At 39.8% G+C, this 26839-nt stretch overlaps 2 long non-coding RNA genes across 2 annotated transcripts in view; both read left to right on the top strand.

The window, feature by feature from the left end:
- LOC122837003 overlaps positions 1 to 6663 on the top strand; it is a 35984-nt gene extending 29321 nt beyond the window's left edge. Inside the window, exon 3 of the long non-coding RNA XR_006371675.1 lies at positions 6594 to 6663. This is a non-coding gene — a long non-coding RNA (uncharacterized LOC122837003). The remainder of the gene's footprint in view (positions 1 to 6593) is intronic.
- A 2580-nt stretch (positions 6664 to 9243) lies between these two features.
- The window catches only part of LOC122837002, a 41805-nt gene continuing 24209 nt past the window's right edge, over positions 9244 to 26839 (top strand). The window contains exon 1 of the long non-coding RNA XR_006371674.1: positions 9244 to 9351. This is a non-coding gene — a long non-coding RNA (uncharacterized LOC122837002). The remainder of the gene's footprint in view (positions 9352 to 26839) is intronic.

Raw genomic sequence — 26839 nt, 5'->3', positions numbered from 1 at the left:
TTCATATTTTAGAAAAGACTAGACAAAAGAAGAAGCCTTTAAAAGCTTGTATTGTTCTCTTCATTTGAGTTTGTGGTCTTTCAGAGATGGTGTGACAACAAAACAAGCAGTAAATATAGACCATCTGTGGATTGCTCATTTTTATCTGCGATGTCGCTCCATGTTTAGCGCTAGTTTCCTCATTGTGTGAACACTTTGAAACCAAGTGGCTGTAGCGCCGATTTCTTGCTATAATGTTAGATCCAGTCAATGCAGTAGAGGTGATAATGTGGGTAATATCGATACCAACCCAATATCAGATTGATATTTGCATGGAAAGATTGATATTTTCAGTTTCAGATTCCTTCTTGAAACTTCATTTTATTTTTTTGTCATAGTTTTTCAACTCTACCTCAAAACAGATTTTGCTTTGATCTGCTCTTAAATGAATTTTTTCCCTTTGTTTTGCATTTTATTTATTTTGGAAAAATGCACAGACATCATGTTAATATGCTAATAAATTATTTTGTAGACACTAATAAACTTTGTCTATATTCTGATGTTTGATCAAAATATTTCAATGGAAAAAAAAACGAAACAAAAGAAAAACCAAAAGGCAGAAGTTTGATTATATATCATGATATTGGCGTCAGTATTGGCAATACGGTTCCTGGTTTTACTTGGTATCGGATTAATACCAAAACACGCAGCATCTCACTCCTCTAGGATGCAGTGCTGACTTTCTACTATGAAACATGAAATTGAGTCTGTCATGGTTTATTTACCAGCGGAGCGTCTCTACAACCGGAACATGTGGAGATAAACAGCAGATTCTCCATTGTTCCATTGTTTCCTGTTCTGATACAACATTCCTCATCTTCAGGCTTCATTTCCATCGTTTTGCTTTTCATCCCTTCTACCTCTCTGAAGCCATTTCTGCTCTCTTTCATCTCCTTTCTCACTTTCACTTCACCCGCCTTCTCTGCATCCTGCTCTTTCAGTCAGTCTCGTGTCATGTCGCATTTGTCAGGAAAAAAAAGAAAAAAAGAAAAGAAAGAAAGATGATTTTGCATCCACACAGCTAAACCCCAGAAAGTGATTTTTTTGCATTCCGCCTTTCCCTAAAAGGCATTTGCTCACACAATATCAGTCCAATCAAATAAGACGACATCTGGGTTCAGAGTCGTGTGTGTGTGTGTGTGTATAGGTGTGTGTATACTGTATGTGTTGAACAGGCTGACATCCCCAGCCGCTTCTTTGGTCTTCTGGAAGGAAGCAGCAGCCTAAGATCGGCTGACAGAAAGTGAGGAGAGAAACAGAAGAGGAAAGGTGCTGAACCGCAGTGATGGAGAAAGTCGTTGATCGTCTCTGGAGTGTCAAACAAACAAACAAACAAACAAACAAAAAAAAAACCCCAGAATGATTGGCTTTGCCGCCGAGCAGCTCCGGCGCTCACTCGAACTTGTCAAGCCGCGGAGTGATCCCTCGGCTTTGTTCTGCGGTGCCGTTCATCCCCGCGAGATGCAAACACTTCTAAGACTCGTCACTTCGTCAGGCCGCAGTCGCGCGCCGCTGCCACACGAGAGCACTGGCGTCAAAGCAATGAGCCAGATGGAGCCGCGCGAGCTGCCAGCCGAGCCGGAGGTGTTCTCAACCGACAAAACCGAGGGACAAACCCGGTCTAAATATAGAGCGTGTACGCTCATTCAATAAATAGCTACTAATTAGTTTTTTGAGAAGTAATTAGACTCAAATGCCAGGCAAAAAGAAAAAAAAAAAGATTACATGCGCCCTGATCCTTCAGCCACTACTATATATGTACCCCGAAGCTGAGCAACCCACATAATTTTGTAATTATTTTTAAATTATGGTGGCACAAGTTACAGCACGTTTGACCGTCAAAATAATTCAGCAGTCATGCCCCACAGTTTATCTGCTGTTAATGAGTAGAGACACTTGAACACACCACTAAATGTGTGCTAATTTTTTAACAGTCATTATGAGGCAAAAAAAACAACAACAAAAAAAACGAATTTTGTCCACATCTGCATATGTTTGCCAGCGAATTTAGCTTTAGACTTTTCTGTAATCTGAAAATACAGAAACTAACTGTTTTTTTGGTGTGTCCTCAAAAGGTTCTCATTTCATTAAGGACTGTGTAATAGTAATAATAAAGCCATTAAAGCTGCTGAGGGTTGTACAGAGCATACAAGTCAAACAACATACTTTTAGCTTAGCTTGGCCCTAAACAGAAAATAAAATTGTGTTTTTCTTGCCTGGTGATGCAGTCTGAGTGTTTCCTCTGATTCAGGAGAATAAGCATCACTTGGGGAATGAGCAGGATGTTTCTGTAGCTGAGCAACTTGCTAACATTGTCTCTTGTCAGTCAATGTGCTTCAGCCTGTACCTTTAGCTTGCATTGGTAGTAGCATCATGCTAAAGTACGCCGATGCAGGTTGTTCAGTACAAATAAGGGTCTATTTTTTCACATCTGACACTGCTGGTGTGATTTACCATTAAGAGGTCAGCGTAACTGTTCGGTCAGCAATAATGTCTGTCCACTAGTTTGTGTTCTGTCTCCATGGTAACTGACAGTTTTACTGGCTGACTAGTGGCGGTAGTTTCCACCACTTCCCTCAGTGCATTGGGTTTCGAATCAGACGTTCATCACAGTGTCAATAACCTGACAGAAGACCCACAGCCACAGATATCACCAGTCACACTGTGTAGTCCTTCTCTGGTGTTGGGTTAGCATAGCTGGAAACCCCATGATGCATTTGGCTAGGTTCACACTGAAGGCCTTAATGCTCAATTCAGATTTTTTTTGTGACATTTTTCTGTGGTCGTTCATATTTCCATATATGTGCGACTTGTATGTGACCTCGTGTGTAAACCGAAAACAACCTGAAAGTGTCCCGCATGCACAGAAGGGGGCGCTGCAATGTCACACGTAGCGAGCGTCCTCAGCATTTGTGGAAGTAAACATGGATGCAAATGGTATCTTGCGATTTTAAAGTTGTCTATCTCGAGCCAGCACATTAACAGCTTAATGGTTGTCATTTTTCTTCACAGTGTTTTGTATCAGGATGAAGAACAGTGATGTTTCTCTATTATCAATGACTTTCAGGTCGGTCTGTTTTCTATGAAAACTATGAAAACTCTATTAAAACTCTTAATTAAGGATGATATAAGCATTTATCAGAAACTTAAAGGTTCTGGGATTCATATTGAAGAGAGCCAACCAACTCTTTGCTTTAAACATCTCACCTTATTGGCAAGACAAAAAGGTATTAAACTAAAAATAGGCACCGACTTTGACATGAGAGCTTTTCATCGATGCTCTGTACTTACATGTTCTCACAGTCCAAAATGATTGGACGCTGCATTAAGTGCTCTTTTCTCTCCAAACTGTGTCCGTGCAGTGCAGAGATGCTGGGCGACAGCTTATTTCTAATTCCTTCTCCTGGCGGTGGAATTGCTGATGCACCGCAGTCTGAATCTCTGGCACTTTGTCTGAACCGTAAATCGATGAGGGAAGCCAGGCGGCAGCCTCCATTTCCACTGCTGTGTGGGGTGATGGAGGTGAGGGAATACTGGCTGCGATGAGATGATGCTGGAGAACACTCACTGAGTCGCCTCGTTCGTGGACTGGCACGCGATTTCCCAAACTGTTATCAGTACACATTCCCTCAGAGGCAAATGGCTCGGCCCGGACACTTTGACGGACCAATCCGATGCATTTATAGGTTGTGTGTGATTTCTGGTTTCCAGCAGGAGATGACCTAGTGTAATCTCAGACTCCCATTCAAATAAGCCAACCTCTATTTAAGGGCTTATGTGAAAACCAGGGTTTGTGATTATCTCCACTGGGAATATTTCCAGTGCTGGTCACCTCCTTGGCAGCAGAACTGAGTGGAATTAGCTTGGACTTTTGCTCACTAAGCCGGGGATTTCCTCTAAAGCGCTGAAGGACATTTTCCGATGATTGACGAGATTGTTGGGTGCTACGTTTTGGATGGAAGGGCATTGCAGTTTGTCAGATGGCTGTGCTTTTCAGGTATTTTGACTGTTAGCTCTTGTAGAAAGTTGTAGGAAATTTCAACAACAGTTTGCTTTACACAAAGTAGCTGCATTTTCATCAACTGTAGAATTGTGCAAATTGAAATTTCTAAAGTAAATCTGCTCGATGGAAACACACCAACATGAAAAAAAAACTAAACGTTTTTTATTCATCAAATGTTTTTGCACTATTGTGGTTTTTGTTTATATACAGTACAGACCAAAAGATTGGACACAACTGTGTGTCCAAACTTTTGGTCTGTACTGTATATAAACAATTTTTGCATCACACGAGTCACATGATGAACAGCCAGATGTTACTACTGGCAGAAATGACAAAAAGACGACAGGAAGTGGTAGGAGGAGCTGGCTCCACCAGATGTCTCTGAGCGTCACACAGTTCATAAAAAGTTGTGTGTCATTCCAACATGTTTGATGTTGTTTCTGAGAACATCCTCAGGGTTTGATCCCCAGGTCTGATTGACAGTCTCCAGCCCAAACACATTGTAAAACCCACCCAAATCCCCCCAAAAAACTCATGTTAATAACAACAAACATATATTTGTATGCATATATAAATGTCCAATCTTATATGTTCTTTAGGTCATTGGTTGCTTTGCTACTACGTAGTTACACCTGATTAACCAATAACTAATCATGGATGATTTCATGTTTGACAGATTCTTTCAAAACAACGTATTTAAGATAAGTGCAAGTAATTGAATTTATTAAAAGTTTTGTGCTTTTCTGCCACGTAATAAGAACTATTTGGAAATAATTTTTTCTCTGAACACTTTATAAAAACTTCACCAAATGTTATAAAATTTGAACAACCCGTCCAAAACTGTTTTTTTCCCCAGCCCAATGTGTTCAAAAGTGGCTCAATTGGGTGGAAACACACCAAATCCCTAAAATGAAACTCATTTCAGCAAGTTGCTTCTTGCATATTTAGCCACTTTAACATGGTGGAAGGCTTTCAGCTGGATGCAGCGTGGGTGAGATGGTACAAATATTCTACAAACGATGAGCAAGTATCCAGGCTAACAATGACAACAAAGGAGTAACATTTATTATGAAATGGCGTTTGTGCTAATTGGCTGATTGTTAAAAAATCAGCTGAGAAGCACGAGGAGGAACTGCAAGTGATGAGTGGATTGATTCGACTCCCTCCAGACAAAGGAAACGGGTCAGAAGTTACTGAGTTACTGAAAGACTTCAGATGCTATCACTGCTTGTTGACAGCAGCTCAATGTGAACTAGAGAGCATCGCTGAGGGAGTTCGAGGAACAAGAGCAGCAGGAATACTACATTAAAAAGCAGCCATGTGTAAATCATCATGTGTGTACTCCAGAGCTCTTCGAGCCATAAAAACACTGCAATCACATGACATGTAGCCCAGATCTTCGTTTGGGTCTTCTTTTTGAGATGTTCTGAATTGAATGCAGAACCCTGACCCCAGCCCAATCCACTTAAATCATTATCTTACACCTCCTTGGCCCCCCTGATCCCTCGTCTCTGAGTTGTGTTATTGCAGCTCTCCCAGGATGGGAAGATCTCAGCAACTCTTTCTGTGTGTGGCGCTGCTGAAACGTTGTCTCTGTGTACTCGGGCATTTGTGCTGACATTCATTTTGAAGATTGTGTTTTGGCTCTCTGTTTGTCAGCATAGGGGTCCTACAGCAAGAGCCGGCTCTCTCAAGACAGATGAGTCCCACTCAGTTAGAGCTATGAATTAAACATGTATTTGCTTGTTTATATGTCTTTGAATGTGTGTGTGTGTGCATGTGTGCGCGCGAGCTTCTGCTTTTAGTGCTTCACTTACTGTATTTGTTGTTTTTATCGCCGCAGGTCTACCTGTAAAAGTGGTCTGACCCCTTTTAAAGGTAGACTGAGTCTCATGCCATCTTATAACAGATTCAAGTGACTATGTTGCCTTCACTTATAAAAATGACTATAACAAAAGAAATTTGATTTTGTAATTTAGCACCTTGAAATTGGCTCTCTGTCTCTTTAAGAAGCTCCTGCTCTTTCTGAAACCCCACCTCCAGTAAGTCATCTCAACATGGCTCCTCTATTCTTACACTTTAACAACATTTTTACCAGCATTTCATTGATAAATAGTTCCTATAATGAGCTCAGCAGATGCACAGTTCCACCAGTTGTTTGCTAATTGCTCCTGGCTAGTCTGGAGGAGCTAAGTGGGGAAGTCATGGGGCAGCCTGTGCACTCAGGTCAGGCCTTATTTTTTAGGTCTGATCTAAACTCTAATTTGTAATGTGACAGTATGAAGGAAAAGTTTAAGAGGTGTAGATACTTTTGCAAAGTGGTGCTGTTAAATAAAAACACTACCGAAGAACCTAGAAAATCTCAAATAAATTTCACATCGGTACCAAATTCCACAGAATATCGGACAAACTTGGGTCCATCGGAATCTCAATCCCTGACAGGTGATACACAACGGCTTCAAAACATTTAAAATCCACTGGCTTCCTTCTTCATTCACTTTCTGGGAAGCAGTCCAGAATTTGGAGCTGATGTTGTGTTTTCGTCTTGCAGAGTTCATCGTGACCCAGCTCAACTCGGGGACAACACATCTAATGATCCGTCAACACGCAGCACATAAACACCATCTTCCTCAAAGACAACAAAGTCTGGCTCACAGGTAACTAACTTTCTGCTCTGATAGATTTTCTCTTTCAAATTTGTTTATATTTTAAAGTATCTTCCAAGCAGCGATGGGTTGAATTAAACGTAAACACCACATTGCAACAGCTAGATGGTTTCCAGATATACTAGAATGTACTTTTTCAAAGGAAACTATGGGCCAGCTCATGCATTTCATTGTTACATTATACACACACAATACATTAATTTACCATAGCCACTTCAATACTAGTGTGTTCAGTGCTGCAATGACAAAGGTCTGCCTTCATTGAAAACTTGGCTATATTTCCACTGATATGCATTCAGTTTCTGTATAACAACAGTATTCTGGCTGGTTAGAGTGAGGAATGAAAAGAGTTAGGAAACTGAAAGTTAGTCATAATTGATATGATCACTGGAATAGGCAATAATAAAATAGCAGTCACATATTTTCTTAATATTGTCACCTGATATAAAATGCAACATCACAGCATAAAGTTACAACAAACACACAGTAGTTTTATTTAATCACGCTTTACACTATGCGTGTGCTCCGTCTACACCGATGAAGGTTTGCTCACCTCGTCATGCCGAATGCTGTGAGGGGCCCCAGCAGGAAGACAGGGATAGACTTTATTGAGCGGGGCGGTCAAATTCATTTTCATTTTAGGCCATATCAAGATTATAAATGTCTATGAAGGTCTGGTTATGACAGGATGTATTGATAAAACAACACCTTCAATTTCTTTGTATTCAATTAGTGCTTCTTAAATTTGTAACAATTTGTAACATCTATAAAAATTAGTCCCAAATAAATAATGATTTGATTTGACTGATAAAATAATTTGTTAACACACAACTGTAATCAGAGTTCAGTTTATGGATCCCAGGCCTGGAGTTTGACACCTGCGGTATAGAGCACTAAACTTCTATTCTCTGACGGTCAGGTGATTATTAAATTTGAAAATATATAACAAGGCAAAAGTAATATGACATACATTTCAGACTTTTCTTCCTAATTTACATTTTACACAAAACAGCAGTGTCCACATCTACTGGTGTGGAAGACGCATCTTTCTGCTGCGTCATTAGCGGGAAGCAACCAACTGGGAATTAAATTTCCATTCTCTAACAGTGATTCCAAGTGGTCAGATAATTATAATTTCAGTTAATCACATTGTAAGTTTTGCATTAGTCTCTCTTTCAGTTTCGAGCACTAAGCATGCAGAAATGAGTAATGCACATGACAAATGTGAAATTATTAGATAAAGTAATGTTAGTAACTTTATCTAATATCTTAGCTGATGAACAGTGAATACAGTGATAATCACTGTATTAATGAGTATAATAATACAGGTAAGCTATTTTTTAATGTGTTTACCTTATTTTAATAAGGTAATCATCAAATCTGACTCGTAATACACATCATGAAAACCATCTTGGAAGCTAACATTTTTTGTTTCTTTTCTAATATTCCTTCATTACAACCTAATATGAGAGAAACACAAACATTTTGTTGAAGCAGGAGTATATACACTGCAAAAACACAAAACCTCACAAAGTATTTTTAATTCAGATTCGAATGCAAATATCGTAGTACAGAACTAACATAGAAGTAACTTTTCAGCCAGAAATAGGAGTTTATTTTAAGTAAAAAAACAAAATCTGTAATATTGATTAAATAGTACTTGGGAGATTATTTCACTTATGACAAGACCCATGTTATAAGTGACATAATCTGCGAGTGCTACTGGTACATTTTCATCAATAAGTTATTGACTTACAACAAGCCCCTATTTCTTGCTGAAATGATACTTCTATGTTAGTTTCATCTTATTTCAAGTGTACTACGATATTTGCAGTAGAAACTGAACCAAAAGGACTTAGTGAGGTTTTGTGTTTTTTCAGTGCGCCCCATGGCTAAACATTAATTGTTGGTGTGTTGTTGTTTTGCTGTTAAATTAATTGCCTATAGGAATGTGAATAAAGGTCTGAATCTGAAACAAACATTATTTCTCTGTGAATGACATCACTCAGAAGCTGTTTGTTCTGAACCCAGAGGGACAGAGAGGCCAATGCAGAGTGCATAACGACAGCAGTTTGTTTGGGTATGCAGACACATGGAGGAAGTGTGAGACCCGGCTTGTTATTAGTGCAGAGGGATGTCTGACTGTGGGATAATTATCTTTAGCACCTTGCGGTCCCTGCAGGCGCCCCAGGAGCGTTCTGTGAGCCCTGCTCCTCGGGTCGCGCAAAAATCCAGAGCAACAATCCTCTGGCTTCTTGTTAAATTGAACAAACAAGTCAGCCATCTTGTTTGTCGGGAAGCATGCTGCTTGTCTTCTCTCGCAGTGTTTATATTAACTTAAATATTGAAGAAATTAATCCTGGGAGAGGATGAGGCGTCGTTACATCTGCTTGGCACAAACAAACAGAGATGTTTTTGAGTACTGTACGAACTCCCGGGTTTATTTTTTCTTGCATTGTATTTACTGTCTCAAGTTTCTTCAGAGATATTCAATTATCACAGATTTTGATAAACACATCTGTGCTTTTGTTATTGAGAGCATCACCCTCCTCCCCTCCACCTACACCCCCACCTCTACAGGAGTGTGTGTGGAGAATCAGAAATGTCTGCTGCTGCGGTCCCCAGAGTGAACACAACAGATGGGTGAGCTGACACACACGCACACCTCCCCCACCCCCAACCCACACACCCCCACACATGCACACGCACACACACATCATAAATGACTGCCCCTCAGGCATTGTTGAGTTCCTAAATACCATTGCTCCTTCGTCTCCTCTGCCAATCTGCAAGGTCAGTGGAAACTTCTGTCCTACTCCGTGTTTCTTCCCCGGAAACAGGGAAAAAAAGAAGACACAATTTCCCTAAAGTCACACATTCCACACACACCTACACAGATGCTGCATGCAGCACATTATCTGAATATGTAATATTCAAATGTGGGCAAACACGTTCCGTATCGTCTCTGCTCCGCGCAACTCGCACATATTATGGTAGCAGATGGTGTGTCTCAGCACAGTCAGGTGGCAAACTAAAGCATTCTTCCACTCAGTCACCTCGGGGTTTCACTGCCACACACAAGTGGAGCAGAGTTTCTCTCACTGGCTCTGACACAGCTGCATTGCTAGCAACTTTTCAGCTAAGGTACATGTTAGCAATGAGGGCTATATGGATATAGTTGTTTTCCAAGTGCTGGGTCATTAACCTTCAGTACTTTCTATGGCGGTTAATGCTAGAGAACAATTCTTGAATAATTTATTCAGACAGAACTGGTGTAATCTTCATTGCAATACAGTGGAGTGTTTTCACTGGGGCTAGCGACCCATAGCCGCTTACAAGTAACTAAAATCCGCCAAGGCAGAATTTTTAGCTAGCTTGGTACAAAGCTAGCTAAAAACACTTGAAACTGCCAATTTTAATGTTCCAGACTTATGCTTTAATACGTTTAAACTGTCTTGGTGCTACCGCAGAAGCTAACATCTACAGTCTTACTGCTAACACTGAAGCTGATATTGATAGTCTTCCCTCTCTGCGCTACTGCAGGAGCTAACATCCACGGTCTCTCTCGCCCTGAGCGGTCCAACCAATCAGCGCAGAGTACAATGAGGCCACTGTTTGACTGGCCTTTTTGCATATGCCAGTCCATTGTGTGTCAAGTAGCATTGTGTCTCTGTATTTCAGCTTCCTGAGCTCCATTTTCTTTAAAATATTTTACATGTGTTCTATGAAAAAGTTAGCTAATGACAAATTTTACTTTAAACCTTTAGAGTTATGTTCCACAGAAAAATCAGAATATGGAAAATACTGACCCACAAATAGGCAGCACTTTATTTCTAAAGTTCTGGACCTGTGCTGTCCACACCAGATCAGTGAAGGTCTGTCTTGATGGGTTTTTTCCTCTAATGAGATCTGTGGTGGATGATTAATGCTGCTGACACCAGATTTCTAATTAGAGCCAGTCATAGCTGGGAGGGATCTGAAAGTCGTCTCCATCTTAATTCAATGTTCCCAAATCAAGCATTTAATTTTAGGGGTTTTTAATACTGTACTTCAGATTAAATAACTCCTTAACTTTTCTGCTATGCATCAACACACCCTTCTTTGTGGACATTGGGGACTCACCTTTTCTTCTCTATGCAAATGATTTTCCAGATGTACATCCCAGTAATCCCACACCGGCTTCCTGCCATGTTGAACTCCAGCAGATGAGATGAAACTCTGTATCTGACCTACCTGAGTTTAGCAGTGTTCCTGTTGATGATTCAGAACTTTTCGTATTTGCGTTTTAAAAATTTGGCACCGCATTAACGTGAAGGCAAGATTCGTAGAACTTCTCAGCCAGATCTCTTCCAACTCTCGATTCCTTTGAACTAACATGTCAGCGTCGTTAAAACAAGGCCTAACTTCCCCTCAGATGCATCAAAGTGTTGCGGAAAGAGGCTAAAAACCAGCAGACTGCTCCGTCTTTGGTGAGGAGGATAACAAGTCCTCCTTTGACTTCTGCTGACTCATGTCTGAGTTCCAGACTGTTCATGGTGATTCAGGATGCTGCATCTGCTTGTTGCTGCAGTAGTAAACAATGAGTATTCAATTACACTCAAATTTAAATCAAAAATACGTCACTAATCCAAGAGGGAAATTAAATGTTGTTGTAACTCACTATCGAGTTTTCTTTTGTGGCTGTAAGCAGGGAGGATTTCCTGTGGCTGTTTATAGCCATGTTTTTTTTTAGTTTTTATTTTATTAATGCGCATTTAGAAGGTACCGCATTAGAAAACGTTGCTGAATGTGCATCATCAACATCTGATTAAATAACACTTCAGATGGCCTGGTTGATTCGCTACAAACCAGTAGATGGAAACACGGCTAATTCGCAATTTGTTTTTTTGCGACTTTTTAAAAGTTTTCTCAAAATTTACATGACATGGCGAATATTACAGTAGATAAAACCTCAGACTGAAGACTTTCTGTACGACAGTAAAATCCAGCAGAGAATGACAGAAACCAGCTGCATTTTCATTGACCATATAATTTTGAAAATAAATTAGTTGAATGAAAAAGTGAAATTAAAAAAAGAAACAGAACTAATTTTTCGCTGAAAGGTTTTTGCGCTATGATGAGGTGCTTATATATATATATATATTTGACAGTATGGTTTATTTTGCAAAGTTGCAATGGAAATACATCTATTGCGTCACACAAGTCACATGCTCAACAACCGGCTGTTGCCACTGGCAAAACCCATGAAGAAGACGACAACAGGAAGTAGTAGGAGGATGATAGCACTTCATGTTTTTTTATTGACTTATCGCGTGAACAAACATCTTCACATGTGATTTTAATTGTGTTTCTTATTTAGTGGTGAGACCGCAGTTGTGAAATTGCGTTTTTTTGAACATTAGCCAAATATTGACAAAGTTTTGTGCACATTTATAATGGAAACACAGCTACCGAGACGTGACGACTGGAGTGAAGACAGTTGGGTCTAATTAGCAGAATGAATGTCAACTGTGAAGGTAACATGCAGAAGTAACTTAAACTCCAGGAAACATTTCCTTTTTCTCTGGAAAAGCATATTCATAAGCTAAAACAGCAGGCTGGAAGGTGTTCTGTATATATTTGCAGCGTCTCAACGCAGCACTCGCTGACTGTAGAGAGACAAACTTCAGCTGGAACTGTACAAGGTTACATGCATATATTTTTCCCCTCACTTCTAAATCATTCATGCTTGAGAAGGCGGAGGCGAGTGTGCCACAGATTCTAACAGAGTTTTAATATTCTGCTCTGGTTCTGGTGTGAAGAGATAGATCTCCACTGTGCTCTTACAACCCATTAAACACCAACCGAGACTCGCCGCCGCACTAGCGCCGCCACGTTTAATCCATCAACGTTGTCATCAAAATCCCCAACAAACCCGTCGAATCTGGCTAATTGGTGGCTGTTTGAGTGCTGTTTGTTCTTCCTGTTTGTCCCGTTGTACGCGGCGGTGGGAACTAAATGTCTTCCGGAGACGCGGCCATCAGTTCCCCAGCGCAGACACAGCGGCGTTCGGCGGTACAGCGCAGGTAATGTTTACCATGACGGATGATATCAGATGAGGCAGCCTTTCTCTCTGCGAGCTGCCTTTAATTGGTTTTGAGAACAATGGAAGGCCACGGCTGTCGGCAAGCGATGAGTTATGCCTGAGCAGATCTCAGCTCAGATTGGTGGCAAGCATCCGTCACTTCAGGCTGTAAACGGAAACAATAGACGAGAGAGCCATGTTGTGATGACAAACTTTTAAATAGACACTAAATTACAAAATAACATTTCTTTTAAGTCATATTTGATATAAAGAGTATTTTTTTTGACAATGGAAGTTAACATAGTTACTTGATTGTGGTATAAAATGATGCTATCTGCCTGGAAAACACACAACACTGCCCTTTAAGTGTCTGGACTGTTTCTATAAGTAGTAGAGACCTAAATGTAAGTACAAAAGCATGTAGAAAGTGAATTTTGCATAATATGTTGCCCTTTAAATGAAGTGTTCAACTCCAGTTTCATGTCCAATCTGAGCCATGATGGAATTAAGAAACTCCTCGTTACCTCATGTCTACCTTAGCTCTGAATGGTTTAGTGTTTCAGAGGTTCACATCACTGCTCTGACACGTGTAGCTCAGTTCAGTTCAGGCCATATTAAAATGAAACAATCTCAGGAGATGAGATTTATGTTCACAGACACACAAAGAAGCCGCATGATGAAGCCCTGGGACTGGGGAACATACTGGGCCTCCGTCTAATTAACGCTGTGTGTTCAGTGAATGAACAGAGAGCGCAGTAGGGGTAGCGGGGTTCATACAGAGAACTGAAAACTTTTCTACTTAGGGACTGACTGGAAGCAAGAAGATATGTGGAGATGTTCAGACTTGTTCTGATGCATTTTTTCCTGATCTAAAAGATGAAACTTTGGAGGTGTTTCTCATCGTTTTTCAGCCTCGGTGATCGCAACGATCGGCGGTTTGCTGAAATGTGAACTCAATACATTTTAAAAATCTATCCTCGGAGCACAAGCCGCTGATTTCCTATATTGAGAGACGCCGGAGCCAGAAGGAATGAAGGGATATGCTTTATGTTTTAGCACTAAGATCCATAGAAATCCATTCTGGGTGGAACACTTGGATTTGGGAAGCAGAACTGAGGGCCTAGAGAAGCAGAGAAATCACTTCAGGTTCAAAACAAGAAGACAGACAGGAACGGATTGCTTTCTTGCTGCACAGTGTTGTTGATGCGCGGCGCGGTCGTTGCGACATGCTGATACATATTTGCTGGATGTCTGACAGCGGGTCCATATATTCCAACCGGAGAGAGTAAATTGTTTCAGCCTGTGAAGACGGATCTGAGAGAGCTGCGCTCAGCCGTAACTCACTTTTTACTTTCCCCGGAGAGTAATGGCTCTAATTCCATCAACAATCATGCAAACTGTAAACTCATCCCCTTTCCTCAGAAAAGTAAATTATGCCTTCACTTGTGACTCGAGGGATTATGTTGCTGACCAAGCAGAAAGGGGAATACTTCACACCCTCATGCCGAATTCCTCAAACAGGTTACAATATTGTCTGTTTCTATACAGTGGAAATTAAGGCTATGTTTACTCAAGAGTGTTGTTGACTGGAGAGAAGTTGTACATTTAGACAGCATTGCCAAGACAGCTTAAATGCACTGTAATTGTCCTGCCAGGCCACTAGATGGCACTGTGATTTTAACACATCATCAAAATGCACATGTTTTTTTTGACCCTTAGCTTTCACCTCATTTAGAAAACAAGAACTCATCTCCAATGATCCAAGTGTTCATGTGGCACAAACGTACTGTATTCCTACAGAAGCCTGGAAGGAAATCATAATTTCCTTTCAACTGGACTTTTAACCAGAAATGTCCACAGTGACTTTTTTTTCTAAGTCACAGTCAAATCTGAATCCTTTAAACATTTTCTCATCAAATCCATTCGTCCCCTTTAATGCTGCATCGCTACATACTTAGCTAGCTATTTAAATAGTTTGAAACTGTGAATTTTATAAATGAATGAATAACATGGTGAAAGTAGGACTGAAGAATGAATCCCATTTTTTTCCTTCCTGACAGAATCAACTGCCCAAATTATTGCTGCTAATTTTTGACTGTGTAACTTTACAAATGGCAGCCTATAACATTCTCATCATTTGGGCATTTAATTTACCAGCGTTCAACTTGCCATACAAAAATCAATAACAGACTGATTCAGACTATTTTCGGTTAGCATGACCAACTAATTAAATACATTTTAGTTGGTCCAGGAGGCTGAAGCTAATGGCTAGTCCAAAAGGGACCAAGAGCAATTCTTCTTCCTTGAGTTTTTATTTTCAGTGTAATGTGGAAATCAGTTGAATTTTAGTTTTGCCTCCAGTATTTTCATATGTGAAAAGAGACAATCAAGCATCCTTCCCAGAATTGGATGTTCATAGAAAGGTCCCTCAAAGTCAGAGTGAAAACTTCTTAGACAAACTTCAGTCCAAGAGCTACAGCCAAGATCCTACAGAGTTCAGAATGTCGAAAAGCAACGGCATTGACAACAAAATTAGAAGAACACTAAATAACCATTTTAGTTGTTCTTATTTCCCATTAACAAACACTTTCTTCTATTTAGAGTTTAAAGGACATTTATACAAACAGAGTTGGTTCTGGATTAAGGGTGCAAACGTTCCTGTTTATGGACAGTAACATTAATCATGATTATAAAACTCTGATCTCCACCATTGTAAACAAAGTTTCAAACTCCAACAACCTGTCCCATTGCCTCATCCTGGATCTCCACCAGAGTGACAATTGGCAGTCTGGTCTAGCCTTGTTAAGCCTCAGTCAGTTCTGGGAATGCTAATTGCACACTAAGCATGCAGAATGAGCCTCTGGAAAGAATGCACAATGTTATGCGATACAATCAAATGTGCTAATAAGGTTATATGGGCGACTGTTAGTTTATCTGCATGCCTATACATCTGCCTCAAATGAGCCAATGCCACTTTGAAGGAAAAAGGAAACAGCATTTAGTTTTCCAGATTGAATCCATCTGATGCTCTTAATAAGCAAAGAAGATCAGAGTCGATTGTTATTGATGCCAGAGTTTAAACAAGTCAAGCTACATAATGTGTAGCTCTTCACATAGCCAGAAGCTAATCTTGTCAGGCTCTTGGGTTGTTTTGGTGTTTTCATTATTTCATTCTAGTTCCATTTTTCTGTGTTCCTTAGTCTCTTTCTTTGATTAGATCGTCTTTGTTTATGTTTTACATTAGTACAGTCCTATAGTTTTATTATGTTATTTGCTAATTATTTGTTGGTGTTAGATTCTTTTCCCTAGATAACCAGGTTGTGTACTCTCCTATAGCTCCTGTGCCATTTTCTCTTTCCCTCTCTGTTTCTCTCTCCCCTCACACCTGCAACCTGTTTCTAATCAGCAATCTGTTCCTTATTTAGTAATCAAGCTCTCCAGTATATATATAAAACGTCGGTCACCTGTTGCTGGATTCTGCCGTTATTATCCTGTTATTTCCTTGGTTTACTGTGCTAGCTGTTGTTCTGGATTCCTGTTTTTGTTCTACCCTGGCTCCCTGTGTTCCACATGCTTTTTGTAAGTTTATTTTTCATCATTTTCATTAAGAAATGCCTCATCAATTCTCCACTTCTGTCACTTGAAATTATATTCAATAATTTCACTGAACTCCAACTCGGAACCACATGGCATTCTGGGGAATGCAGGCAGAGGAAAGACTTTAACTGCTCAACTTCTTATGGCTAGCTAACTAAGCTATGTGGCATAAACTAACTCAAGCACTCCTTGGTTACCTAGCAACAACTTGTTGAGTAACTAGTGCAGCAGCAGTTTCAGGTTTCACCTCAAAACTGCTTAAAAGTAAAAAACCTGGAGTGAAAACTGTAGATAAATCAGGAAAGGTGACGCCACCAGTTTGTCAGGATTTCATTCATTTAAAACAAAAACCAAATCAATAATTATCAAAATCTGTGATACGAAATGCTGATATCATGACACGTTTTTCTGCCGTATTGTCCAGCCCTACCTTGAGGTAAAGAAACTTTACAAACTGTGTTCCATCTGTTTTCTGGTAGCCATCTTGACCGCTTAGCTAACAGCGATAGCCGCGCTGAAACGTTTCTTTCTGGTAGCCGGTGCGGCTTTCCGTTAGCTGTTTATTTCCTCCGTTTTTACCAATGACTTGAAGCTTCCTGTAACGATCAGGCGTCCATTGCACCAAGCCTTATCTGGGACAGTTTGAGCTGCAGTGAAGCTCTTTCTGAGCTCCCCGGTGGCTCTGGATTAAATACATCCAGGCTTCCTTACATCCATCCTTCCCACTTTAGCCCTCTGTAGCAAATCTCAGGAGTTGCAATTATGTTATTGCACACAGTTGCAAACAGAAAAAAAAACTCTATTAGACTTAACTTGAAAGAAGCTAATTCCTTTTTGACACTACGTTTGATCAGACTCGGTTCTCGCTCAAACAAGAATATTTAACACAACCCCATAAATGACCTAGAATATTAAAGTTTTTTTTTTTTTGCTGCTAATTTAGATGCAGAAGGAGAACTGATACAAATGACATTCTGGTGGAAAAAAAAGGAGTGTCAGTCAGAAATTTGTTTTCCGCCTGAATGTTAATAAACCCCCCTCCACCCACGCAGCGCTCACTTCTCCGAGGACACGGCGTCCCTGAAACGACTCTCTAATCCCCAACCTGTGCTTGTCATGATGGTACCTGAGAATTAGCAGCACTGTTTCTCTCTGCACCCTCTTCTGTTGCAGTCCTGCTCAAATTAAGCTCTCCACTTTTATTTTTTCTAGGTGCGTCCTAAAAAAGAAAAAACCTGTCCCCTTATGTCATCCTTCTGCTTTTTGCTTTTTTTTTTCCTCACACATCACAGTTTTAGATCTTCAACATAACCTGAGCAATCACAAAAATCTGTTTTTAGATAATGATTTTTATTTGTTAAGCTTTCCAAATTGACCTGTGAAAAACAAACAAACAAAAAAAAAGCTCCATACCCCTTCAGACTGCTTGTTCCATCTTTATTGAGATGCTTGTTCCAGTGTTGCAAATAAAGGACATGTTTCCAAAGAATTGAGATTTAGGAAAAATGCATTTAAAAAGTGGAAGAGTGCAAATGTTGTGTGCAATGCGATAGTTGAACCTACATTTGTGCTGTTTGCTATTTTTTCAGCTTTAATTTTTTCAAATTATTTTTCAGATTTTGCCATACTTTTATCACATTATGTTTTCAGAGATTTAGTATTTTCAATTATTTTTCATATTTGAAATGTCCATATATATGCGTGCGTGTGTGTGTGTGTGTGTGTGAACATTAAAAAAGTTCAGCAAGACCCAGAACAACTCAAACAGTTTCATCCATGGTTTCACTCAGGACAAAAGCTGTAAATTTTACAGCACAGAGATTTACGTGTCCCAAAACAACAGAAGCAACTTGAGGAAACTGGAGCTCTAACCTGAAATCTCTAGGTTGGCATGGGCCACAGACATCTGAGGATCAATCACTAGAATGGTCTCTGTGGCCTAGAAACAAACCATCCAGTCCCCATCAATCTGTCACCAGAGTGTTCTGACCAGACAGCCTTCAGACTCTAAAGGAGCCATCTTTTCTTCCTGGCAGAAGACACACGCTCTCAACTAATTCCTCATGCTGCTTCCAAGTGATGCCTGGAACATTATTAAAGAATCGAATGCTGCCTATGAGAGACACTTACTTCTTCTCTTGGTGCAAATTGTACCTAACAACCTTTGTCTAATCAGCTGTGTCTCAGGGTGTCTGGTAGAACCAACATATACTGAAAAATAGAACCAAAGAATAGCGACGTACTTCTAGACTGGAGTGCTGAAAAAGCCCTTAACTGGACAGCTGATCATAAAACTAGATCATTTCACTGATGCACTGGGTGATATGGAGGGCCAAAAGGGACAAAAGTTGGAGGAGCTTACTGGAGAAAAGCAGGAGATTGTCATCCAGATTGTCTCCTTTACTACACAACTTTCAAAGATTACATGATTTCCTCTAGTGGTTGGTCAACAGATTAGAGTTAGCTCCGCCCATAGCAGTTCCACGGCAACCAGTGGAAAGTTGATGGATTAGGTTAATGTTAATCTGATGACATTGTTACCTCAGCACAAACGATACCATCCAGTGTAAACCGTCTTTTTGCTTTAGTCTCTCATTTGGACCTTCTGCTGTTCTCACATTACTCCAGTAAGATCAAAGTTTCCACTCCTTAATGTTTGACTTTAATCCAGGCAAATAACTGTTATATTTCCTCCCATAGATCAAAAAGCACACAGAAGTCTTTCTGTGTGAATATTTTTAGGTTTCATACACTTATTGTTGAATCGCTCTGTCTTTAATCTGCTGGGAAATACTACAGATTAAAGCTGGCGCGTTCCTCTTGCATCATTGTTGAAAGTGAAGGGGGATTGTAATCCATAATCCAGTGCATGACCATGAGGGAGGCTGTGTGTGTGGGTTCCCACTTAACTTTGCAAGTGTGAATCACTTTGCAATACTGATTCATTAAGCCTGTGATTAGCCTCTGAAGCAGACAGCTATCTGATGAGTCACTTGTCCAGCACCTTGACCGGTGAAATTCAGCATGTTGTAAACGGGGCACATACAAATAAATTAGTTTTAAACATATTTAGATCAAATTGAAAATAAAAACTGAGCCACAAGGCCTGTTTATAAATGGAACAGCCATTACTGAAACCTGGATTCATTCAGCGTTATTTAGACCAGCCATTCTTACCCACAGGGCCGCCAGCGCCACCTAGAGATTAGACCTCTGGGAGTCACTATGGACAGCCGGCTGGCGCTGTCTCAGCAGACTGAGTGTTATAAAAATATGTTTACATTATATACCTGTAAAATGAATCCCTCAAATCATCAACAGTGTGTCATATTGCTCCATGGTTTGGTCCTGCAAACCAAAATTAGTCCACAAAAGGCTGTTTTTTGTTGTTTTTTTTAAAGGAATGAAACATGGAACACACTCCCTTCATTAAATGCAAGACCTTTAAAGAGAGCCTGGCTTTTATTAAATAGTGTTCTAATTGTGAAAATGTGTCATGTTTCTAATATGAAGTAATTATTTTATTATACTAAGTGTGATAATTGTGCATTTATGAGTTAATGTTCTATGTTTACATAGAACCTGGACGTTCTTGGCCACTTACAGATCCGCCATGCGTGGGTCTGTAGGTGGCGCCCAAATATGGTTAAGAAATAACACTGAATGAATCCAGGTTTCAGTTTATTTAGGTGAATTTCGGTGTTTTGTAGTTTGTTGTAAACAAGCGGTGTGGCTGCCGCTCATTTTCATAATAGGTTAAAAAAATTTAGGCAAACGTTCACGCTCCCATTCATTTTTATACATTTCGACTTGTGCGAAATGTATGGCACCACACATTCATCTTAAAGGATGAAGCAAATGAAAACTTGCTTAGGCCCTGAAATAAGCTTCCTGCAGTTTCCACAAATCCTACACAATATTCTTGGTTTCTCAGAAATCTCAGTTTCCCCCTTTTTTTGAATTAAATTCTTGAAACAAATTATGCTAGCAAAAAAAAAAAAAAAAAGAAATGAAAGGTTTTGGATTATATTCTGACCACTTTTCTTGTATTGTTGTATGCAGCTGTATGCAGCTGCATGCAGTCCTGAGCCAGACTCCACCTGTGAAGCAGCACTAACTCTCTGGCTGTTAGTCATTGTGTCCTCGTTACAACAAGCAGCTGCAGCTGCCACTCTGCTGCTGCTCTTTTCTTTTTTCGGTATTTCCTTTAAACACAGCAGGAAAACGGTCTAACACGAGTTTCTGAGAGCTGCTTTGGTTGTGGTACGCACCGTGGCAGAAGTGTGTCCCTCCACTGTTTTTTATTTTTTGTTTTGTTTTATTTTCCCAGAGGTGAAAGGCAGAACGTCGCTGAGCAAAGTTATTGGCATGAAAGCTTCTTAAAGGATTCTGAGGGAAAGAAATGCAGATGATGTCTAGGAGACGGGAACACCTGCAGGCAGGACTCGCCTTCACACCAAATCTCATCTTTCTTTTTTCCACCTTCATGCAGACTTGAACATCAGCCCCCTAATGAAGATGGAGCTTCTCAGCTTTACCGGATCACTGTGGTTCAAGTTCTGTAGCTTGGATGGGTAGATCAGTGAGGGATAAAGGTTTTTGCACTTAATCATCAACGTCTGAAAGAAAAGAGATTTGCAACAACATGGGCATAATCCCCCCCCCCCCCGGATCCCTCCTCCCCTTTACATTTGTGTTTATTTTGTCCAAAATAAATCCAGGAATCTTTCACTGCAAAAGCACAAAATCTTAACGCTGCAAGCAGCGTTGGAGGAAAAATACTTAACATTTGTCTTCAGTGTGTTACTCTCATTATTTGGGCAACATTTTTAATCCATCCATATATTTGACATTATTATGCCACATAATACAATACTTTTTTTTCAGAATTAAAGAAAAACAAACTAATCACACATGATACAGTTTTTGACTCGGTGCACTCTTTTGGACAATACACAGTAACAGTCGCCACGACAACACAGGAATACCCTAAATATCCTGTTCTTTAGGGTATTCAGCTGTATATTACAGCAGGCTGCGTTTTAAAACCTTAAATTTGGGTTTCAAATATCCGACTATTGGCATGTCAATAGTCTATGCCAGGGGTTTTCAAAGTATGAAAGGGTGAGCCCCCCTTCAAGGAGCTTAAGGCCTGCTGCCTCTGGGAGGGGGGTGGAGTTCTAAAAACTCCACCTTCAGCCCTGCTCTGGCCAAAACCAGTGATGTCATAGTTACTTTGAAAAAGTAACTTTAATCGGACTACTGATTACTCCTTGAAAAAGTAACTTAGTTATATTACTGACTACTTGACTTGGAAAGTAACTAAGTTACTTTCCAAGTCAAGTAGTAACTAACTGCAGGAAAGTAACTTTTTAGTTACTTTCAGCAGCTGCTAACAACAACGCTCTGCCTCCTGTGAAAATCACATTGATCTTTGCCAATACTTAATTGTAAGTTATTTTATAATGGTAACATCAACAATGTGTCTCCACTGATAAGGTTGAACTGAAAAGGAGATTGTACAAAAAATAAAAAACATGAGTAATTTGTGTGGTCCACTGTTGTCTGGAAAACTCTAAGAAGGATTTTAAAGCCCCCCTCCCCCCAGCCTCCAGATTCTGCGTTACGCCCTTGAGTTTGATGTCGCAGCGCACAGAGCTCCTCCTGCAGCTCCACAGCTCCGATGGCTGCGACACTTACCGTAATATTAATAATTATAACGGTGCTAACTTGCCATTATAACTATTGCCAACTACGGACACGTTTATTCGTGGCTGTTTTCACGTTTATTGCGCTGTTTATATTGGTCTCGATGTTTGCAGTTTTCTGGAGCGCAACGCGAAGCTCGATGTCATTGAGAGGTAATAAATTAAGTTGACATTTACAAAGACACAGCGGGACGGATCATCCGGGAAATGATGAACAGGGAGAGACTGAGTAAAACTACCTTAATGACGGACAAATTCTGGAATTTATTGTGAGTCTCTGCTTATTTCCAAGCCCAAATGAGCAACTTCACGTTCAAAAACGAGCCCAAAAAGGCGCAACCCGCCGCTCATTAAATCTGCAAGCGACTTTAAAAAAATGAAGCCCAAAGCCGTTTATAATAATCGGACTTGTCGACAGAAACTCAAAATAGTTCCAGTTTTTCCACCAACAAAACGCGCATCTCCCTCCATTGTTTACATTTCTGTCGCATAGAGACGTCGGTCACTCGACAAGACACGTAGAGGAAATACGATTAAATAACAAAAGAAGATAGTAACGCACAATAACGCAAAAATGATTTTGATAAGTAACTGTAGTCTGACTACTGGATTTGAAATAGCAACGCGTTAGATTACTCATTACTGAAAAAAGTGGTCCGACGTCAGTAACGTTACTGACATCACTGGCCAAAACATCCTCTAAGGTGGGAAACATTTCCACTGATTCCCACTCCACACGCGCACCCCACAGTACCAACTTTTTCCTAAATCCACAGAGTTGATCGTGTGCGTAAAAGACGTTTCTCTCACATCAGTAGACAGCAAGCAGATAGCTTTTCCGGTTTATTTTTTTCCCTCGCACCGCGCCTCCCCTAAAGTGCTCTGGCGCCCCCCCGGGGAGGCGCGCCTCACACTTTGAAAACCGCCGGTCTATGCCATAAATAAATAGGTTTTATTTATGTCTTGTGTTAACATCTTCATTTGCAGGTCATTTCATGGTGCATCATGCGATACTTTTAGTGTGTGAAAAGTATTTTTAGATTTTGGATGGTTTATTGTTTTTCTTTGTTTTATAAACCACTTACAATTTAAAAAAAGAGTAAGTATTTAGTAGCTGCCCCTTTGTTTTCGTCTTAAAATTTTATTTTATTTTTTCTAAAATCTTTCAGAGCAAAAAGATGCTTCCAACCAGACTGGTCCTCCTTTACAGAGGAAAATAATCCATCCTTTTCTGAGGACAGCAGTTAATGTTTTTCTGTGTGTTACTTTTATGTTGCTTTTTTTGTAAGGTTGCTAAAATTTTGTTTTGTTAATATTTCTCTTAACTTTTAAAATAATTGTGAGTTGTTCAGTTGGAGTTCTGGGTTTCACATCTATGTTTTTAAATTATTTTTGTAACATGATAGAACAAGATGACCTCTCAAAGTTGGATGGTAGTTCTGTGTGAAGTTGGTTGAAGTGTGACAGAGTGGGACACTGACAGATTAATGTGGGTTTTGCATAAAAGCTGATGCTCCATAACTCTTGTAGTTTTGAGAGAGCTGAGTTGGAAGGCAAAACTTGATTTATAATTTTACTCTTATGTTGAATCATGGAACTTTGGTATTGATCAAAAGTTTAAGTTGCGTATACGACCTACTTCTCCGCAGGGTGACCTGACACTATTACTGGTTGTGTAAGAAGCCATCCAAGAAGAGTTTGGAGTACAGAGTGGTTTTTCACAATTTGAAGAGTTTGCTGAGGTGGATTGGACATAGTTTATGGATGTGAGGTCTCCACTGCACATGGAGAGGATCTCCCTTATATTTTGGGCATTTTCCAATGGGAGGAGTCACAGGAAATAGCCCAGGGTACAATGGAGGGACCCTCTGTTGTTGGTCTGTGGATGCTTCCCATTGAATAGAAATATCTAATTACACTTGAAATAAGAGAAAACTAACTGTTCAGCAGTAAGTATGAGAACTTGTTTTAAGTCAATAATGTCTTTATGTTGATAAAAAGCACTTGTTCCATTATCAGATTATTTCACTTATAACATTGGAAAAATGTCTTATTATAAGTGAAATAACCTGCCAGTGGAACTAATGATTTTTCATCAATATTAAATAATTATTGACCTAAAACAAGTTCTCATATCTTGCTGAAAAGTTATCTAGAAATGAGTTTTCTCTCATTTCAAGTGCACAAAAAAATTTGCACTAGAAACTTCACCAAAATTATTTACTAAGATTTAGTGTTTTGCAGTTTTCTAGATTGTTCTGTTTTGCACTTGGATAGCTGCTCTCCTGTTACCAGACCAGTGAGGTTTTTAGCACCAAGCTGCACACACTGAAGGGCATTTAAATTATCCAGTTTTCAGATCTCTGTATTGAACTGATGAAATGGTAACTTTCTTATATAAATTTCTGTTTATTTCAAGTCCAATCTTATAACAGAATTAATTAGCAGGCTTTTTTCTCTACCCACTCTTATCCCTCAAAGGACAATTAGCTTTGATTCAGCATTATTAGAGAAGATAATAAAGAAATTTTATATGAGGCTATTGAATAAATGAAAGGTCATATAGAGTTTGGGTTCTTAGAAAAAGGCCTCCCAGTTTGTCTCCTGATACCAGATGGCAAATAACAGGAAAAAAAAAAAAATTAAGACCTTTTGTTATAAAAATGAAAGGTCTTACTCTTGGACAGAGTTTCCACTTATCACATTTTACTGATTGCTCATTTATTGACTTTTTTGTTTTTTCTAATATTCCATGTGATGCCTCAGTAGGTAAAAATAAACCTTATTATTAAAATAAGAGTGGCAACTGATTCCTTTCATTCATTAATTGTACAAGTTGCGATAATGTGATCAAATTGGGTCAGATTTCTAGCCAAGGTAAGCGAATGCATGCTAACCTGTCTAGCTAGCTTAACAACCCACAACTTCAGTTACTTTACTTTTGTTGTATTTAGTTTAGTTTAGTTGTTCTTTTATCTGTTTACTCCGTTTTGAACCCTTCCTTTGGTTGAGACTTTAGACGGTTGGCTATGAATATATGAGTTGAAGGTTCTGACTTCAGCTGCCTTGACTTGGTGAATCTGTAGTTTTCCGATTTGGTTCATTGGTATCCCTATGAGAACATCGGTTCATAGAGACACCTATGAACCGATGTGGTTCATTGGTGTCCCGACCGTCAGAGTGACCATACAGGTAAATGACGACGCTATGTATGATTGGCACATTGCCTTCCTGAGTCAGACAGGACAAACTCCTTCAAGCAGGGCAACGACAACTTGAAAACTTGTGAAGTGGGTGATGAGAGAGACGCTACGCAGGGCGGTACGCTGTTGTGGATAATTGGCCACAGGTGGGTGGAATGAGCAATCATGGAGCAGCCAGCCAGCCACGCCTGGAAGGGAACAGCAGACAGGGAAGAAGACCGGAAAAGGGAAATACTGGGATCATTATGAGAATTTGAGGTATAGATATTAGGATCCAATAGATGGCAGTAATGCAACAATAATGGAAGAAGAAGAAGAAGAAGAAGAAGACAAGAAAAGGGAACTCAGTTGTGTAGAGTAATGAATACAATCACATTCTGAGATGAAGCTACGTTATTTCTCTTTTATAGACTGACTTTCACATATAAAAACATAATGTGAGTGAAGGATCACAGCATGTCTGTTGGAAGATTAACTCACTGTGATACTGTACCTGGGAAAAGTAAATTTCATGTGAAAATTATGAAATGTTAAACACTGGGTTGATATCATGTGACTATAATTCACTATTTGACTCCCATCACTTCACCCAGATTTTGGGCCTGATCGCTAGTTTCTCATTTTAACAACTGAAACCGTAGATGGTTCCTCTTTAGGTCTATAGATAATAACTTCAGCTTGGTTTCTATTCAGCTCATGAAAGTTACAACAGCTCCACACAATGATTTGTCCTCAGCATCTGTTCGGTGCTTGGGTAGGTCTGGAGTCACCAGGTAATGTTGTAATATGTAGTCATCTGTGTTGTTATGGTAGCTAATCATTTCATTTTATAACCTGAGCTAGCAGTAGCATGTAGATATTAAATAAGAGGTGCTCCAGGATTGAGCCTTGGGGTATCCCGTCTGGAACGTCAGTCCGCTCCGATGACAAGTTACCGATTGACACAAAGAAGTCCTGATTCTTTATGTGAGACCAGGACCCGTAATATAGTGGACCAGAGAGTCCGACCCAGTTCTCCAGTCACTTGAGTAATATGTCAAGGTCAACAGTGTCCAATACTGCATTGAAGTCCAACAGAACCAGGCTGCAAGTTGAAAACAGCAGCAGACAACATAAGTGGCTGCATCATGAGTCTGGCAGTTCCTGAAGCACCTGTCAGTAAGTTCAAAGAGAACGCAGCGTTAACAAGCGTTACTCTGACTGGGCAGATGGGGATAATAATGGCATCAGTTACATGAATACCAGGTGTAAAATACAGATAACATAGGAAAGTGGAACGCTCCGAGACTGTTTCTTTTGTTGAATCTCACTATGACTGTATCAGCCTCTGGTGAGCATCAAACTCCATGTGATATTTATCGTACAGCTGGGAGTGAATGTATACAAGCAGGTTCCTTTGATAACACAGTTACTTCTATAGCAATCACTTTTTTCAGAAGCAACTTACAAGTGAGGAACAACAGTTGAACTGTGTATTTCACTGTATTTCATCATGTTTTCAAAACCCGTCCCAAACTTAAGCATAAAAAAAAAAGGCTTCTTGTCTCTCAGCTGCACTT

This window comes from Gambusia affinis, linkage group LG09 (genome assembly GCF_019740435.1).
Source record: "Gambusia affinis linkage group LG09, SWU_Gaff_1.0, whole genome shotgun sequence".
Taxonomy (NCBI): Eukaryota; Metazoa; Chordata; class Actinopteri; order Cyprinodontiformes; family Poeciliidae; genus Gambusia; species Gambusia affinis.
Note: the sequence above shows the minus strand (reverse complement) of the source record. Positions and strands in the feature narration are given on the sequence as shown.